Raw genomic sequence first — 7020 nt, forward strand, 5'->3', positions numbered from 1 at the left:
CAAGATTTTCGAAGGCTCGAGAGCATTGTTTCGGGACGGAAAAGGACCATGCTGGCATCTCGAGTCCAGGCGAAACACCCCGGCTACACCGCGCGGAAGACAAATGAACGTTCTTTTCCAGTGGCGTGGGCCGTGCGCCAAACTAGAATCCACCCCTTCGCGTCCCCACCTCCAACCCTTCCATCTTCCTCGCTCCTTCTCTCTCTGCCCCCCGCTTCTCTTCTCTCCGGTCATCCACCTCTCCGAATCTCTTTCTTTATTTTCCTATCGCGCTCTTGCTCTTATTTCCCTCCCTTTGTTTAATCCCGGCTTTTTCACCCGTGACTCTCTGCTTTCCTCTCGTCTCTCTCGTCAGCCTCCCACATTTTATCGTCTTTTCCCTTCCAGCCGTGTGGCCTGGACGAGCCTCTTTCGACGCCGGGGACCTCCGTCCTAACCGCCAATGTCCCTCTTTCCATCCGACGATCGAAAAGTTTCGCGGTATTCGTTAGACTAACTCCCGCTGATCCATCGTCGACTGCGAATCAACCCCACCGTTCTCCGGAATTGACTCGCTTCTTCCCGGGAACTCGTTACAATGAATTCTCTCTAATCGACGCTCAGCTTGTACACAAAAATGAACGATTTGCGAAGAGGAGGTGCGATTGTTCGAGCCTTGCGGCTCGTTTTTATAGTTGTTGAGAGTCGAGGCTGTTATAAAAACGAGCCGGAAGGCTCGAACGATCGTATCTCCTCTTTCCAAATTGTCCATTTTTCTGTACGAACTGAGCGTCAATTAGTCAAGATAGTTAATAATTATCTTGCAGTAACTACGGTAAATGTTCCAATTCGATGTTCTTCCGATGATTTTCCACGGATTTATCGTCAGTCAAAGTTGGCCAATATTTATCCGAAGCATTTCTATGCCATAATTTCTTTGAGCATTGTACATTTCGATTAGAAATGAGATTTTAGACGTCTCTGTTTTGAAAAATATATCTCTGCGTGACGAAAATCGGATGCTTCATTTTGCACAACATCGGATTTTGATGCGAATGCCATGCAAGTTCCACGGAATATTACACGAAAATCGGAATAAGGGAAACAATTTTTAGTTGCCGATTTTTAGTTAGTCGATTCCGGCTAATTCCGGCTAATAATCTCTTCCCTAATCACGATGAATCAAGTTTCCTCTACCTGTTGCACCCTGCATTCCGGGAACAGAAATAAGAAAGGCAATCGAAATTCCAAGGAGAACGGCAGGATCAAAGCGAGCGTGCGTGATCTCGATCGACAGCCGGTTTCTTGCGTGAAGAACAATTAATAATAGCTAACGGGCAAACGCGCGATCAAGGGATAAGTATCCGCAGCGGATCCCAGCTGGCGTTCCCGCTCCGCTTCCACCGATCGCTCCGTTTTTCGCAATTCGTTGTTCAGCGAGACGGGCGAGCGCAGCTGGGTTAAGGATCAGACTGATCTTATTAAATTGCTCTTGCAAGATGCATCCTCAGGTGCGCGACGCCGGCTCGAAGCTTCCCGGCGGGCGAACGCGTGCTTTCGAATCGACGATTTTTTACGACGGCTTAGCACACCCCGACCGAGGCAATTGCATTTTTCAAATTCACCCGCGCAGCTACGCGTTCCGGCCGTTTAAAACTGAAGGAGATACCGCGGAACGATAGATGGTTCTATCGTAATTATTCCGGCGATTCGCGACCGCGCGTGTAATCGATGTGTTCTCGACCTCGGGTAGCGTAGAAGGTACCTGTTACTGCGGTGACAAGCTTTAATTGCACCTCTTGCAGCTATTTCTCTTGATTTCTTATGGGAAAGGATTCTCGAATGATTTTTGTAAAGAATAACGCAGTGTTTAAGTAGGAGAAAAATTAGTGAACTCTGAAAATGTAATCTATGATTAGAAAAAGAAATCTAACCCTGTCCTTTTGTCGGTATTTCTCATAATTTCTTATGGAGAAGGATTCTTGAATGTTTTTTTTTTAAAGAATGACGCATTTTTCAAATATGAACAAAATTAGTGAACTCTGAAAATATAATCTATAATTAGAAAAAATACCTAACCCTGTCCTTTTACCGTTATTTCTCATAATTTCTTATGGAGAAGGATTCTTGAATGTTTTTTTTTTAAAGAATGACGCATTTCTCAAATATGAAAAGTATTAATGAACTCTGAAAATGTAATATAAGATAAGAAATACATATATCGAAAATAAATAAAGAAGATAAATTTCGAAAAAGAGTCATCTTTATGTCTTCATGTTCAATTATTGCAAAACTCATGAATATAATGGAATGAGACGGTTTCCGACTGTATGACTATTTTTACTAAATATGCAAGGAAAGATACTTTTCTTATTTTTTATGATAGAGAAGATGTTTAAATGATAGAAAAAACCTTTTTCTTAGTCAGTTTTACGTTGGACGTAAAATTACTCGAGCAACTGTCAGACTAAAAGAAAAATCGTCTATTTTACGTATTTTATGGAAGCTGTTGTTTCAAATATTAATAGAAATGCGGAAAATATCAGAACACGAGTTCTGTTCTCTAAGTGAAATATCAGAATACGAGTCCCGTTCTCTATTTCCTCAGCTAGAAGATACTCTTATTCGATCATGTAACTTTCAAGGCAAGAAATTCATTTCTACGCGTCTTAATCTGAATAGAAGAAATTTAGCAGTAACGGGTACCTTCGCAGTAACAGGTACCTTCACCCCAACCACAGTTTACTCGACTCGAGTCGACCTCTCCTTCTCCAACTTGCCTCGATTCCTGTTTTTGCCTCGACTTTCGCTCGCGCCAGCCGGCTCGTATCCGGAGATTTTTTAAACGCTTCTATATCGACGGTCCTCGAAAAGTATACTGAAAGTGCATAATTGGGAAGACGCGGCCGAATCGAGAAGGGGCGGGCCGATTCGACCGGGTCTTCCGCGTCTCTCCGAATCTCTCTAGGTAATTACCATTCGATAACTCGTAGAAACGACGGCGAACTCAGAGGGGATAGAACGCTGCCGGACGTGTATTTATGTACAGAAACTAGAGATCACGAGTTCCAACGTGCATCCAGGACACGCGTGGACATGTGTACACGTGTAACTAATGTATCCGTGTTTTAATCCGTAAACTTCCTTGCACACCTTCGATGCACACCGGTAATACGCGAGTATTAACGGCCGTGCATTAAGGGTGAAATATCGTTAATAACAAAAAAGGAACTGTCTTTTGACAGGAGATGCAAATACATTAGTTCTCTGCGTGAAAACAGAAAATTAACCCTTCGCACTCGAGGCTATTATATTTATATATCGAAGCTATTTTCAATCTGTGTCATCGTTTTCATCGCCTTTATATGAAATTAAGCGCATTTACTCATAAGGCATTCATGATCTTAGCATTTATTAAATGCAAACAAATTTAGGAATGTGAACGTTACTGTGAATTACTGTATGGCAATTTGGAATGGTATATGAAGCAAAGTTGGGCATTATTCGGATCGTTTCGAATAAATATTTACCGAAAATCATTATCCGAACGAATTCCTTTGAATCGAATATTTTATTCGAACAGTTCATCATTCGTCATAAATCATTCTATTTATTCGAATAATTCTGTATCCGAACACGATTCTTTATTCCAATAATTCTTTATTTGAATCATTTTTTGATTCGAATAATTCGAAAACGTAAGATGCAAGAAATAAATCGACGAACTATCAAAAAACGCTTTATATTCTCTATCTTTTTTATTCAAATCAATTACTTTCCGCAGGAACTCCTGCGGAGAATAAATTCTTATGCAAAAATTAAAACCTTGTTCGAATAAGATTTTATTCGATTCAATATTAATCCGATAGTGTCGATTAAAATGGAATTCGTTAGTAATTATCAATCATCCGTCGTCCGAATAAAATGTTGCCCAACTCTGTTCCGATCTATATTAATAGCAACGATTATGTCCGTCAAATTGCGAACCTATCGATTGATGTGTTGTGTATCATAAATTAGTTGCGTAAACTGCTGTGTTCTAACTACTGTATAATTCAATGCACGACCCGTGGTACACGTGTATTATCCGTGCGGGGATGTATGTACACGGATTTAGTAATTACTCGTGTATTTTTGATACACGTGAAATTGTTATCTCTTATAGAAACGCGCGCGGGCTCGCTGATCTCGATAAATACACGTGCTGCGGAAACAGCGGCGACGAAACTCGGACACCAAAGTATTATAAATATAGATATATAAATACATATATATATATTATATATATATATTATATACATATTATAAATAATTCATACGTTATAAGATGTAACTATCCGTTGGTACATATCGCACTTGCAACCGGTAGAAGTTAATGTTTGGTGCTTCGTGGAATGGAAACGAGGCGAAACCGGAAGCGATCGCGAAGCGGAAGAGACTTCCGCTGGACGGTCTCCGTGCATAGGTGACTGTTATTTTCCCGGTCGGAACAGCTGATTCGGTCCAGGCGGGAGTCTGTTTGCGATACGAATTCCGCGGCGAGGCCTCCGCGAACGTCGGACCCGTGCTCGCGGTTCGAAATTCATGCTTCGCCATCGAATTTTCTAGATTTTTTACCATTCGAACGAGCGTCCTTTCGATCTTCCCTCCCGCGGCGCGGCCAGTCTCGCGAAGTTACACGAAGGGAACGTAAACGGAAACGGGAACGAGCGAGGAAGAAGAGTATCGATGCGAGAGAATCCGCTCGTCGCCCCCTAAAGAGCCGACTGTACAGAAAAGGGCGCGTCGAGAACGAACGAAACGGTGCGTGAGTGCGCGCGAGTGCGTGTGTGAATGCGAGCGCGAATGGGACTCATGTCAGAAACAAAACCGAATCAAATCGAAGGGACGGATGGCTTGTGGCGCACACAATTTGTAAATGCGGACACGACGGCATCGCAATGTCTCGCGACACAACGAATATAATAAAGAAACAAAGTTCTTCGTTTTCTACATACTCCGTGTCTTCTTTCTCACGACTGACCACTTCCCCTAGGGCTTCCACAAGGGTCGAGAGTAATTAGTATTATTGTTTATTAATTGCATGGGCAAAATATCCTTCAGAATACAGAATGTAATATGTACGATGATTCGAGAATAATACGATTAATAATAAAAATAAAATAATAAATATAATATATATATATATAATAATTATAATATATATTTATAATAATAAATATAATAATAAATATAAAATAATAAATACGATTAATTCGAGAATAATATCGATATTGTGTTGCCTTGTCGCGAAACACGATATCAAGATGTGAGAAATTAATGTTATTTTCAATCGAGACTATTTAAAACAATAATATGAAATACACTCGATATCTTGAAAGAATCTTGGTCTTGTTTTCTTTGGGATTTACAGTATACAGTAATGTCTCTCTAATTGACGCTCAGATTGTCCACAGAAATGGACAATTTTTGGAAGAGGAGATACGATTGTTCGAGCCTTGCGGTTTGTTTTTATAGTTATGAATTATCGACAATTATAAGAACAAGCCGCGAGGCTCGAATAATTGTATTTTCTCTTCCAAAATTGTCCATTTTTGTGCACAATCTGAGCGTCAGTTAGGGAGACATTACTTTTCAGTACTTTTCAGTATAACTGTGCTTATCTTAATGAATTTAAGTAATCTGAATTTTGTAGAAATTATTACTTACTTTAAGAATAGGGCTTTATTTTATAAAATAAAATAAATGAAGAATACGTATATCGAGATCGACACTGACCTTAAAATTACTATCTATGCAATTTTTCTTAATCATACCAATCGACTTTCTGTCACATCGACATGTATATGTATATGTATATGTATATGTATATGTATATGTATATGTATATGTATATGTATATGTATATGTATATGTATATGTATATGTATATGTTGTGTGGAAGCCCTACTCTCTCCACTTCAGAGGACGAGAATCCGAAAAGACATCTCTGAAGAGCAGAGCAACGAGCATTCGCCGTAGGTTCGGCGATAGTTTCTGGCCCCGTGGCAACTAATTGATAAATCATCGCCCGGTGCGCCCGGTTTTCGGAACCATTGTTTGCTTTATCCACATCGTCAGCCCGCGCGAACGAAAAATAACGCGACCGTATACGTTTGCATATTTTATGTTGTCTGTCTGGTCGCGTACGGAAGTCAGCCGCGATCGACCTGCATCGCACCTGTAAAAACCGCGCGCACATGTAAGTATGTACATACACAGTGACATCGCCGTCGTTTCTTGTCCATTTTTTCCTGGCAAACGTTGTTTTCATCACGCTGCATTTCGTTTTGTCCTCGTTGCTTCGACGCGTCATTATCTGTCGCGAACAAGCACGGAATCAAGGATATTACGTGTACAAATTACGAGTCATTTCTCCCGGAAATGTTCGGAGGTCGGAATTGAAACCGGCAGATCTGAGAGTACTAAGTCGCGACTCTTCGGGCACCGCGGATCGTTTTTATAGAAACTCGGGCTGGAATGAAAACGATGACTTAGTTTTTTATTTTTAAGTTTCGAAGGCAATTTGGAGGCCACGTGACACGATTCGAAGACAATTTGGAAACCACGTGACACGATTCGAAGTCAATTCAGAGGCAACATGCCACGATTCGAAGTCATCGACGAAGCAATAAATTACATAGGCGTAAGACTAGCACAGGGAAATTCACAGCAACCCGAATTTTGGCATTTCCGGGAGAAATTACTATAATTCTCAGCCACCCTTTGAAATCAGCTATGACATTAACGTAAAATTCCCAATTTCCGGCTCCGTTGAAGTGTACTCCAGCAACAATATATACGGCTATCATAACCTCAAATAAACAGCGAAGTTTGTACTGTTCCGATGGCGTTCCAAAAAGAGAATCTGCGCCATTGCGTATTATTCGCATTCCTTGATTAAAATGTCACTCATTTCTTTTAAATAAATATCGAAGCTTGCAAAAAGTGTACAAATCTTTCCGCAAACTTGGCTAAAAAGTAATCTGATTAATGATTAAC

General features: G+C 40.6%; 1 protein-coding gene across 1 annotated transcript in view; it reads left to right on the top strand.

The window, feature by feature from the left end:
• Positions 1-4975, top strand: part of LOC143259985 (uncharacterized) — a 171553-nt gene extending 166578 nt beyond the window's left edge. Inside the window, exon 3 of the mRNA XM_076524380.1 lies at positions 1-4975. This exon is cut by the window's left edge and continues 1685 nt beyond it. The gene's annotated coding sequence lies outside the window, so the exon portion shown is untranslated.
• Positions 4976-7020: the final 2045 nt, after the last annotated feature.

The sequence above is a fragment of the Megalopta genalis genome, chromosome 1 (assembly GCF_051020955.1).
Source record: "Megalopta genalis isolate 19385.01 chromosome 1, iyMegGena1_principal, whole genome shotgun sequence".
Lineage (NCBI taxonomy): Eukaryota > Metazoa > Arthropoda > Insecta > Hymenoptera > Halictidae > Megalopta > Megalopta genalis.